At 41.0% G+C, this 12,772-nt stretch overlaps 1 non-coding gene across 1 annotated transcript; it reads left to right on the forward strand.

The window, feature by feature from the left end:
- The first annotated feature begins 11,938 nt into the window (after positions 1-11,938).
- Positions 11,939-12,175, forward strand: LOC148039116 (small nucleolar RNA U3). Its single transcript, XR_015690489.1, has one exon. It is a non-coding gene; the product is annotated as a small nucleolar RNA U3 (small nucleolar RNA).
- The last annotated feature ends 597 nt before the right edge of the window (positions 12,176-12,772 follow it).

The following is a 12,772-nucleotide window of genomic DNA, read 5'->3' on the forward strand; positions in this document are numbered from 1 at the left end:
AAACATTGCTTCATAGAACACCTCATCTCTCATTGATAATTGGGTCCTCAAGTGTGGGACAAATCTAGAAAGCCTCGACTTCTCTAGTGCAGACCCATCTGTACGTGGATTTTTTATCTCAAAAGAAAGCGTACGTCGAGTCAATTCTATTTTTGGAATAGCAAAGGAGATGTCTCCCTGTACAATATGGATTCAAGATATTCATGAATTGAGTGTTCATGGTTCGTATCACAAATTAGAAGCTGATCCCAGATTTTTACTTTGCCTAGTATTGAGGAATATTCATAATGAGAACGGTTTCAACGTATTTTGTGGATAGTTTCTCAGAAATCTATAGCATTCTGTTGGAACACATCCTGTCTTTTAACCTTCGTAGTTCTATGCATAGTTGTATAGCAAGTGTCATAAAGCAGAAATCTGGCTAATTCATTTTATTTTGGGCAAGCGGGTGCCTTCGTGGTTAAGATTTTAGGGCGTCGAAACGGATTTTGGAACCTATTTACATTTTTTATGAAAGGCCGAATCTCACCATTCACCCACCACACACCAACCCTTCCTTTGCAAGTACTTAAGGAGCAATGAGGAACCATCAATAGTCCCCCCTCCTCTCATCATCACATGGCCTCTTACCCTCCCTTTTGTCATTTCGCATGGGTTCCATGCACTTTCACCAATGCCATGGGATTGGCACATCAATAGTGAGGGGGTAATGTTAACTTGTTACAAGTGACAAAATAGAGTGGAACAAGAAAGAAAGAATCAAAGCAAGTGAGAAATGGCCAAGAAGTAAGAAAAAGTAGGTCAAAATAAAGAAAAATTTAAGAGAGCGCAAATGCAAAGAAAAGGATAAGCATCGTGTGGTGCAAAATCTGATGACATTAAAAATCACACAGCATGAGGGTAGAAAATGTAAAATTAAATTTCTCGAAAGCATTGGGCTCACTCCCGTGCAAATTGTAAAATCCAAGCGCAATAATAGCACCCAAGTGTGTGAGTAAGTTTTTTTTGAAAAATAGAGATTCAGATAGGTCACAGGATCCTTAAGACAAGTTTTAGAGGAACATGAAGTGGGCACTAATGAGAACTTAGGCCTTGCCCAAGGCCCAAAAATTTAAATCTCATATATAAGGTCCAAAAGCCTTAGTGTAAAACATTCCATGAGTACTGTAACTTGAGCTTATCTTTTTCTCTACCTCCGTTTGGTTCTCCATCTCTGAAGCAATCCGTGCATGCAAGTATTCTGTGAAGCAGGGAAGGATTCCTGGGAGGGCTTGTGAGCTAGTTCTTGGCTTTGTGTTGTCTACTCCTCCATCTCTTCTCCTCACTTTCTTGGGATCCTTCCTAGTTTGAGAGGTTGAGGGAGAGAGTTGTTGCAACAAAGGCATAGATGTTGAGGGGGCTAGAGAGAGAGAGAGAGAGAGAGAGAGAGAGAGAGAGAGAGAGAGAGAGAGAGAGAGAGAGAGAGAGAGAGAGAGAGAGAGAGAGAGAGAGAGAGAGAGAGAGAGAGAGAGAGAGAGAGAGAGAGAAGGAAGACTTGTTTCAAATTGGACAAACAAGCGAAGGAGATCAACTTCTTGCATGCAAGGATGATAGATCGAGACGCATGAAGCTTGGAATGTGGATGTCCATGGAGTTTTTGGAGCTTTGGAGCTCACAACAAACATCTAGACTACAACACAGTGAGTTCCTTTGACTCGACTATTCTTTTGTGATATTCTTCTTGCTTGGTAGGTAGTGGGTAGCAATCTATAGCTAGCTAAGTGAGCAATATTAGATGGTAGGAGAGCTTGCGGGGTGAGAGACTGCGCAAAATCTTGGCTTGAGAGGGTGGATGATCAATATGTGTGTCTCATATTCAATGAAGGGCCATAAATATGGTTTAACCAGTGCTATAGCCAACTGATGTCAGTTGGGTCCCTATAGAGGCCAAGCTTATTCGTTGCTAGGAAAGTACCAATTGATTTTGACAGTAGAGACTAAAAGAATTCTGATATTCTTTTACATTTCATTGAATTCTTTTTTTAGAGAGAAATCACTAGAAAACCAAACCAAGCCAATTCCACCATCCAAGTCCCAAAAAACATCCGGCTAGACTATGCATAAGATATTCACAACCATTGCACCCAATGAGATCTCTAGGCCCATGCTAATTTATCAATCAAGCACCCCATTGTGAACCCTTTTGTTTCTCATGAATTGCCTACACCACCAAAATCTAAGTGCATACAAGATCAAGTAACATTTCAAGTAGCTAATAATCATATCATAACCACCCTTGATCACCCAATGCTTCAAGAAAACAACCACAATACATCTTAGGACTCAATTGGCCTAGCCCAACAAACCAATGGCTCTCTAATAGAATGCTTTCTATAAACTTAACCTTTGGTACATTCATGGAACTCTTTGCTATGATCAATTTAGGTCTAGTTGATGATGAAATGATTATGCTCTCATCCTAATAGCACTCTATGTGGGAAGAGAAAAAGCATATATATTGGAACATCATTCCCTCTAGGAGAAACTCTCACATAAAGTTTCCAAGAAATAACTGCAAAAGTCTAGAGTAGTGTTGGGGGTAAAGGCGCCTCCGCCTAGCCACTCGTGTATTACTACACTGATATTACCCACCACTGCACACTGCAGCTGGTGGGCGCCTATCACAGTCACTTATTCTTTATTCTTTTAGTGAAAGTTTGAATAAAGAAAGGCCTGGCCACACATTGTGGTTGTTGGAGTCCCCACTTTTGAGTCTCTCTCTCTCTCTCTCTCTCTCTCTCTCTCTCTCTCTCTCTCTCTCTCTCTCTCTCTCTCTCTCTCTCTCTCTCTCTCTCTCTCTCTCTCTCTCTCTCTCTCTCTCGGCTCTTGCTCTCCATCCGCCATAGCTCTCATCGCCAAGCTTCTTCCTCTTGGGTTCCACTTCCCTTTCAACTGGTATTTAAGCAAAGGAATTGGAGCTTTCTCGGCATTCTCTTCAGCCCGGATTTGAAGAGCTTCAACCCGAGCTTCAATGGCAACCATGGCACCTTCATTTGCAAGTACATTTTGATTTCCCACCTCCTCCCCGAGCTTCCAGACCTTCATCGGGGCTTCTTCCTAGGCTGCATTAGAGCCCACTTGACCTTGCTAAGTGCCCTCGAGGGCTGTTGTAGATTCCCCATCCCCTAGGAACAACCAGCACAATTTTCGGTGCATTTTTAGGGGGCTGGGTTGATCTGCTCCCCAGCATTTCCCTACTCCTTCTCAGCTTCCCGACACTCTTGGTAACCTTCCTAAGCATTGCTTGACTCCCCGGCCTTGGTGCTTCACTCCTAGTGATTGATTCGAGTGCTTTCCCCTTCATCCCATTGCTGTAGACACAGTCCCAGGACTATCAAAACAGGGCAACACTTGACATTTACTGTTTAATGCTTCTTGGCATTGCTCGCTTGATGTCTATTGATGCTCGATGATGCCCGGATGTTATGGGATGCTATGTCTATGCTTTGGGACTAATTTGGAGCATATTTGAGCACCGTTTGAGCTTCATATAATAGTAAATTGCTTGATGTAATACAGTGGGCTGAAGCTCATTTACTTGGTGTATGCATTGGTTCATGGATATGGGGTGCTTCCTGGAGGTTTGAATAATCATACCGATGTATCTGGAGGTTGTCAAATGCTTCTTCTTGGTTCGGAATGCTTTTGAGCTTGTATTAGGCTCTGACTTGGTTGTTCTTCACTAGCATTTGGCTTTAGTTGGGCATGCTTTGGACCGGTCTATGCCTATTTTCACTGCTTGACATTTAGGCTTCTTGAATTTATGCTTTGGTTAGATATGGATGCCACTTGGTTTGCCCATGCTTGACAGTTACGTGGAGCTTCCTCTTCAGATGTACTTGAGCATTTTGGATCTGCTGGGCATTCCCTTTGGTTATTAGTTACACACTCTTTGGATGCTTTCAGGCTTATGCTTTACGAGTTTGAGATAGCTTGGGATTTATGCTCCGGGTGTACCCTACTAGGATTCGGCATGTCTGATGCTATGTATTTGATGTATTAGAGCGTTGCTTGCTCTCTTTGCATCTGACTTCACTTCCAATGGGAGCCTCTTGGTATATTCGCATATACATAGAGTCTTATTTATAGATGAGCTTGAGCTTGTGGGACAGTTGCATGCATTTGCTCTCTTGAGAGCTTTATGTCTGCAATTTGTCTGTAGTGGTCTGATTTGATATGCCTCTATCAGTTATGCTTGTGCTTGGTCTCTTCTCTTAACCCGAGACCCATTACATGCATGACTTCTGGACCTATGAGATGTCTCTTGCTTGACAGGTTATTGGTTTGACAGTTCTTGGTACCTTCTTACCCCTGGAAACTCACTGTTGGATGTATCTTGCTACTTGGCAGTTGCAGTGGCATATGTATCAGTGATTGCTTCATTTTGGGACAGTTTTATATACTGCTATAATTTATTATCGCAGGATGAAATTTGTAGATTTTGAGCACTTCTATGAGGGTAATGCTTACTATTTGATGTTATCTTGGTCATATTTGATGGATAGGTGCTTCTCTTGGTGAAATCCACCCTTTCGGCCAATTTTAGCAGTGGTTTTAGTGCATTTTCTACTAATTACAGCAACATGCAATTTTGCTTTTTTGCTTTGATTTGGCACAGTATGGCTGGTCATCCGAAAAATACAGCTCTCTTTAACATTGCCAAGTTGGATGGTACCAACTATGGGTATTGGAAGTCCCAAATATGGCAGATTTTGGTGCAGAAGTTGCATATTAAACCCTTACGTTTCAAGGGTGTCAAACCTGAGGATATGGATGATGATGTTTGGATGGAAGTTGATGAGCTATGCAAGTCTACCATTATTTTGTCACTCTCAGAAGAGGTCCATCATAATTTTGTTGAAGATGAAAATCAGAGTGCATGGGATTTATGGGAGAAGATTCAGGAGCTCGATGTGCAACAAAGTCCTGCGTCACAGATGTATTGACTGAAGTAGTTAATGGACCTTCGCATGAAGGAGGGGACCTCCCTTTCATCTCATTTCAATCAGTTTCATGCTATCATGAAGAGTCTGTTGTCACAGGCTATTGAGTTCAAAGACAACTTGCACTCGTTGTTTCTGTTTGGCACCTTGCCTGAATCATGGGATGTATTCCATACTGCCATATGCATGAACAAGCTTGATGGGCCAAAAATCAAATATGTCAAGAGTGCTTTATTGACTGAGGAAATCAACATGAGAAACAATGATGCTTTCCACTCTTCACATGCATTGACCTATAGAGGTGGCAGACATGGCAGGCATGATAATGATTATAAGGATAGGGACTCTCAGAAGTCTAGGTCCAAGTCACGTGGTCGCAATAAGTCCCGTGGACGGAAGTCTAATCTTACCTGTCATTATTGTGGGAAAGCAAGACATATTAGGCCACAGTGCCATAAAATGCATGATGATAAGCGCAAGGAAAATGGAAAAGAAAAAGTGCTTCTGAGCGCAGTATTGTACCTGCAAAGTCCAATGTGAAAATATAAGAGGTTAATGTCATGCAGGCCACTGATTCATATGATGATTACATACTTGCAGCTTCTTCATGCGATGCCTTACAGGCTTTTGAGATACATTCTATGTATGTGCAGTGCTGGCTCTTGGATTCCGGTGCGTCCTTTCATGTGACACCCTATAGAGATTGGTTTCATACCTTTCGTACCATGTCTAATTCTGTGCGTCTTGGTGATGACAGGTCTCTTGACATTGTGGGCATTGGAGATGTTAGGCTGCAATTTTCTTCTAGGAGTTCTTTTGTTTTGCATGATGTACGCCATGTACCTACATTGACTTGCAGCCTTATGTCGGCTGGATAGCTTGATGATGTAGGGTATTTTCTGTCGTTTGGAGACTCTGCATGGAATATTACTTGTGACAGACTTGTACTGGCAAGAGGTGCCAAGTCTGGCAACCTCTATCCCTTACTTGTATTTGGAGCTACATTGGATCATGTTGTATAAGTTCGATGCTTTTATGCAGTCGCTACAGCCATAGTGCTATGGATCTGTGGTTGTACAGAAGAAAGCCCGTGATGGATCTTTACTGATTTTGGTACTCTATGTGGATGACATGCTTCTAGCAGGGACAACTCATGAGGAGCTAGATGCTCTTAAGGCTCAGCTCAAGAAGAGCTTTGAGATGAAAGATCTGGGACAAGCCTCTCATATACTTGGTATGTGCATTATGCGTGATAGATCTCAGGGACTACTCTATCTGTCATCACAGAGGGAGTACATTCATAAAGTCCTTGAGCGCTTCCGCATGCAGGATGTTAAGCCTATTGGCTATCCATTACCTTCTCATGTGAAGGTTTCACAGTCTGATTATCTGCAGACAGATGAGCAGAGGGCCAAGGTGGCCAAGATTCCCTATGCATCAGTCGTGGGCATTCTTATGTATGCCATGATAGCCACCCATCCAGATATCGCTTTTGCAATTGGGGTTGTGTCACATTATATGGCTACACTTAGCAAGTAACATTGGGATGCCATAGGGTATCATGAGGTACCTGAAGGGCACAACAAATATGTGTCTCTGTTATGGTAGCTAGGATACAGGATCCGTGGGGTACACTGACTTTGATTATACAGGACATGCAAATAGTAGGAAGTCCACTTCTGGCTATTTGTTCACTTATGTTTGAGGGGCTATCTCTTGGATGTCCAGAGCGTAGAAGTGTACGACCCTTTCTACTATAGAGGCCGAGTATATTGTAGCCACAGAGGCTTGCAAGGAGGCTATCTGGTTAGGCCGTTTGAATGCAGACCTTGGTATGACAGATGCTATGCCTACACTGCATTCGGATTTTATGAGTGCCACTCAATTGGCCAAGAATCCGGTCTTCCATGCGAAGACAAAACATATTGAGGTGAGGTATCACTTCATTCACAAGGTCATTGAGGACAAGTTTGTTGACCTTGTCAAGATTCTGACTAAGCAGAATCCTATAGACTTGCTCACAAAGAGCCTCACTACTGAGCGCTTTGCCTTCCTCAAGAGATTGATGGGCATTGGATGAGATGACATCTTTTTCTCATCCTGTTGTACATGTGTACATTTTATACTGTCTTTTCTTTTTTCTCTCTCCCACTGGGGCAGATTCGCCTTTAAGTGGGAGGTTGTTGGGGGTAAAGGCACCTCCACCTAGCCGCTCATGTATTACTACACTAACAGTACCCGCCACTGCACACTGCAGGTGGCGGGCGCCTGTCACAATCACTTATTCTTTATTCTTTTAGTGACAGTTTGAATAAAGGAAGGTCCGGCTACACATTGTGGTGGTTGGAGTTTCCACTTTTGAGTCTCTCTCTCTCTTGGCTCTTGTTCTCCATCCGCCATAGCTCTCACTGCCAAGCTTCTTCCTCCTGGGTTCCACTTCCCTTTTAAGTACTTTCCAACTATGCATTTGCTAAAGCTTACGAACCCATTCAAGGTGGAGGTAGTCAATCAACAATATAACTCCTCCAACCACTTTGCACAAAGTTGGTACCAACTTTGATATGACATGGCTACCAAAAGCAACCATCTCATCACCTTGGCCAAACAAGTTTGTGCAATTAGTTTGCTAAGATGCAACTCCACATATTGCACGTCTACTTCTTTACGATCCATCAAGTCCCACAAACTAGACAGACCAAAAGAGTTACTTCATCACCCACTTTTGATAAGATCAGACTAAAAAGGAGCTCCACATTTCTAGTTTCTTTAATGGCCCCTCATTGCTCAATGATATTACGTCCTATCTATGTGTGCTCATGGTTCAACCTTTACACCTAGATGGCCTCATTGACTTGAGTATAACCTTGATTTCCATGACTATTGGGTCTTTATCACAACCGTTGTACATAAATACAACCACTCTTGTTGTAAATATCGATCAAATACTCATTCTTAACTAAATCAAAACTCAAAAGAATTCTTGCATACACTTTAAGGGAGTCCTTAAGCTCAGAAGCTTGCCTTCTTTTCTTTAGGAAGGAAAGCCCAAAGACTATGTCCATGCATATCCAAATCACCCAAAAACTTTTATAGCTATACCACATTACATGCTCTCATTGCAAGACCTCTATACTTAGCCTTTGTACTTGATAAATCAATCATAGTTTTCTTTTTGCTACTCCACATAAGTGCTACATAAGAGAAAACATGAGTACACTAGTAGATCTTCTATTAGACATGCTATCAACTGAATCTACATTTGTGTACCCAAATACATGTACATCCTTACCTACCTCATAAAAAAGTCCATAATGCAAGATGGACTTTGCATACCTCAATATGCATCCAATTGCATCCAAATGAGGATTCCCAAGTAGCTACATAAAGTGAGTCACAAGCCCAACAATATAGCTCAAGTGTGGCCTTGTGATAGTCATGTAAATCAAATTCTCTTCTATCCTCCTTCTAAACATAGTACTATCTTCTATCTCATCCCCAACATCAGAACTCAACTTTACATTTTAATCCAATGGCACTAAAAGAGGCTTACAAGCTATCATACTATACTTGGATAATATATTCAAGCCACATTGCCTTTGTCACTATCACATGTAATAATCAAGTCATCCACATAAATAACTATTACAACCAAACATGATCACCCTTCCTCACATAAAGTGAGTGATTTGCATAAAAAATATAAAAGTAAATGTTGACAAGATAACCTCTGATCTTGTTAGACCATACTCTAGATGCTTGCTTTGGTCCATAGAGCACCTTCTTTAACTTGCACATATATGTGGAATGATGTAAATCTTCATAACTTGTTGGGTACCCTATATACACATATTCTTACAAATCATTATGTAAGAATGTATTCTTCATATCCATATGCTAAAACCTCGAACCTTTGATTATTTCCAAAGTAATCACACATTTATTGGTTTCCATCCTAGTAATTGGACTAAATGTCTCTTCATAATCTATGCAATATGTCAGTGCGTAGCCTTTTGCAACCAGCCTGGCCTTATACTTGCTAATAGAATCAAGTACATTATAATTTATTTTATAGATCCACTATAGCCAATAGCTTTCTTACCCTTGGCAGCACTGATACTAGATCCAAATTCTTGTTGGCCTTTAATGTAGCCATCTCTTCATCCATTGATGTATCCTAAATGAGCATGACCAACATCCTCCTCAAAACAAGTGAGCTCAAAATTCTTAACTACCTTTACTATATTAGCATAATGGTGAGCTATGTAACCCTCAAAACCAAATCTTCTAATATGATATCTTACCCTGCTAGACCTATGTATCACTAGATCACTCAATGGAGCCTTTATATTACCTTGTGCTCTCTGTATACTTGACTCCCTGACTAAAGGAATACCAAGCTCATTATCCAAACTCTCAGACCCACTAGATTCCTCCTTTATATATACTAGATTTTGGTGTGTAGATACTTTAAAGATTAAATCTAGAGCTATGCTTCCTATTAACGTGTCATCCATGTGCTAATTTTGATGATCAACCCTTAAAGCATCCTTTCTATTCAAGAAGCTATTATTCTAGTATTCGAAATCATAGCACTCTTTTCTTGAACCAACCTTCTATAGTTGCCAAGAAATTGTGTATGCATTGCTTAAACTATGGAAGTGAATGCATTGTTTTGCTAATGGAGGGACAATGAAATTGTGCTAGAGGTGGTACTTTATTAGATGTTGATCAATTTTTATTTTATACTCCAAAATATTGCTTAGAAAAAGGACTTCCTCTAAATATTACATCTCTCCAAACTATTCAGTATGGTTTGTCATATGATTAGAGGCATTTAAGTTAACATATCTTAGATCAATACTAGTCTCGTTTGCCATAACAATATTCATCATATGATGCATGACAAATAAATGCTCATTTTTATCATCATTCTACCTTGATACATCACAATTTTGTCCTTTGCATTCCACTATTTCCATGTCTTTAATTCTCTCATCCAGAACATGCACATAGCATCCGCACCCAAAGGTTTCAATATGCAAAAAATATGGTTCTTTCTACCAATCTAAGCCTCATCAAGTATTTTCCATCAAGAGCCTTACTATAGCTTTGATTTAATATGAAATCTCTAGCACTAGTATCATTGAGACACAAAATCGGTTATGCAATCACTTTCCCTTAAGCATGTACTTTGGCATTAATCCTTAAGAGTACTTAGTTCATAGATGTTGTTCCTCCTTTCACCTTTTACTAACAAGCTTTCTAGGATTATCTAGAATTTCCGCACTTCTATCCTCATGAGAGTGTTTTGCACTGCTACCGACCATCATGGTGATGGACTCTTGTAGAGGCTATATAGAATTGTGTTTAATACCTACTATGAGTCAATCATTCACTCACATTGAACTGAGAAGCAACATTTCTCAAAGGCAGTTGTGTGAATAACTCAAGCTTTGCTTGATCCGTATTGTTGTCTCCCCCTCTTTACTTTTCAAGATATCCATTTGACTCATCAACAAGAAAGCTTTAACACCTCAAGCATTGATGCTTGAGGAGTTTTTTGCACTGTTAATAAAGGAGGAATTGTGGCTTAAAGCTTGAGAAGAAAGGAGTAGTGGAGATACTACATTCCCCACGAGTGCGAAAGAAAAAGATGACTGCTCAATGATAACTTTTTTCTCCAAGTGAGTCACCTTAAAGATTTTCGAATAGTTCCCAACTATATATATCATGGAGCTCACAGAACTTTGGGACATTTTGATGTTTTTATGAAATAGCTCTAGTTCTAAATGCAAGGTTCTGAAAAGAGTGACAATGAGGGGCTAATAGAGCGACACTCAAGGATGTATTGCTTTAAGGTCTTACATTAAACTTATATGTAATATATGAAAAAAAAAAATTGTATCATAATGTGAGTGGCTAAAGAAGTTGCATCTTGTTTTCAGAATTCCATTGGGGTGGGAGGTGTGTTGTCTATTGGCCCTTTTACCATTTTTACCTTCAAATCGATGATCAATCGTCTCTCTCTGTGGCTCTCTCTAAATAAATTTAAGGAAAATAAAGTTCCATGGCCCGGATGAATAATTGGATGATTTATGGTCCTGACGAGAGGTTCACCTTCTTATAGCCCATGAAGGTTGTAGGTTGTCTTGATTGACATATCATATTATTAACCTTTGCCAATAAAGTAGGGAGTATGTTAGGGAATATTTGCTTTACTACTGGGTCATGACACTGAGTTGAATCCCTGCTAAGGGGATCATTGTCTCGATTGGAGCCCTAGCTAGGGTGCATCTCTAATGGGACCAAATTTAGGGGTCCCTGATAACTTCCAAAACTTGAGACAAAATTCATTGTGCCTTGAGTTAGCTGCTCCATCTAACTTGTAGGCTAGAGCTACATAGGTTTCCTTTTTGGCCATATGGTCAAATAAACCTTACTCGACATTTAAGTTAGGGCTCAATTGGTGTCAGGACACACGCACAACATGGCTCCTTTTCATATCAAGTATACCATGCTATTTCTAGGTTCTCGTGAGCTACAACTATCCTAACAGGTACGAGGCACACTGTAACAATCGTTTAGATGCTTTTCAAGCACTAATGACAACTTTAAGACTAATTGCATCCTACATATATAACAACACCATCCTCGAACAATAAGCACCAACTTTAAGACTAATTAGGTAGCTAATCTAGCCTACACGAACAATAAGCACCAACTTTAAGTTTGTTAATATCATAATAATGCGAGTAAGGTCCCAGTTAAGCGAGGATCCATAATCGTTGAGGTTTTGCGCTCGCTTCGACCCCTCCTATCTACGCGTAACACAGCCGGGGTACCCCTGAGAGAGCAGAGGCTTGTTACGGTGCATCGAGCTTGCTCAAACCCGTAAGCACTGCGCTGCCGCGCAAGATGCTCTATATGGACGCGCAGGCGGATGCGCTTCCTCTCTCACGACTATACTTGAACAGGATCTGTTCTATAGTTCGTACCTCTTGCCTGGACATTCCAGTTCAGACAAGCCCTGCACAGCCCGGAAGACGAGGTATAGCTCGGCCGCCAGAGCGCGAATAGTTTGTCGCCGCGGGGATGAGAAGGGCTCGCCCTTCCCTTCTCCCGGGCGCCTTGATGAACGTCCCACTGTGCGCATTCCAGCCGGTGGTGAAGGCTGTCGGGCGATCTGACGGGTCTCCTCTTTTTGCGGGCTCGCACTCAATACTTCAACTGCTATTGTAGGCACTCAACATTACAAAGGATTAATCAAGATGAGGGGGAATTCAAATCTAATGTATAATCCAATTCAGGCAAACTATTCTTCCGCCATTCACCATGTGCTTCATATCCATATATTGTCATTGGTGGGTGCTTTAAAGATCTTTCCTATATTTTGCGGGCTCGCACTCAATACTTCAACTGCTATTGTAGGCACTCAACATTACAAAGGATTAATCAAGATGAGGGGGAATTCAAATCTAATGTATAATCCAATTCAGGCAAACTATTCTTCCGCCATTCACCATGTGCTTCATATCCATATATTGTCATTGGTGGGTGCTTTAAAGATCTTTCCTATAGAGTATCCTTCCTGCTTCATATCCATATATTGTCCTCGGTGCTTTAAATATCTGAGTATCCTTCCTGCTCATGCAGCAAATGCCTTGGGGCTTGTATCGCTTGGTCAGAAGCTATCTTTTTCATTGTGCTGCTCCTTCCTTCCTTGACAACGCTTTGCATTACCTTTGGAGGAATCCTTTTTATGCCCAAAATGTTCTTCCACCATTCACTCT

This window comes from Lygodium microphyllum, chromosome 3 (assembly GCF_053477565.2).
Source record: "Lygodium microphyllum isolate KBCC chromosome 3, Lygodium_microphyllum_v1.1.10, whole genome shotgun sequence".
Taxonomy (NCBI): domain Eukaryota; kingdom Viridiplantae; phylum Streptophyta; class Polypodiopsida; order Schizaeales; family Lygodiaceae; genus Lygodium; species Lygodium microphyllum.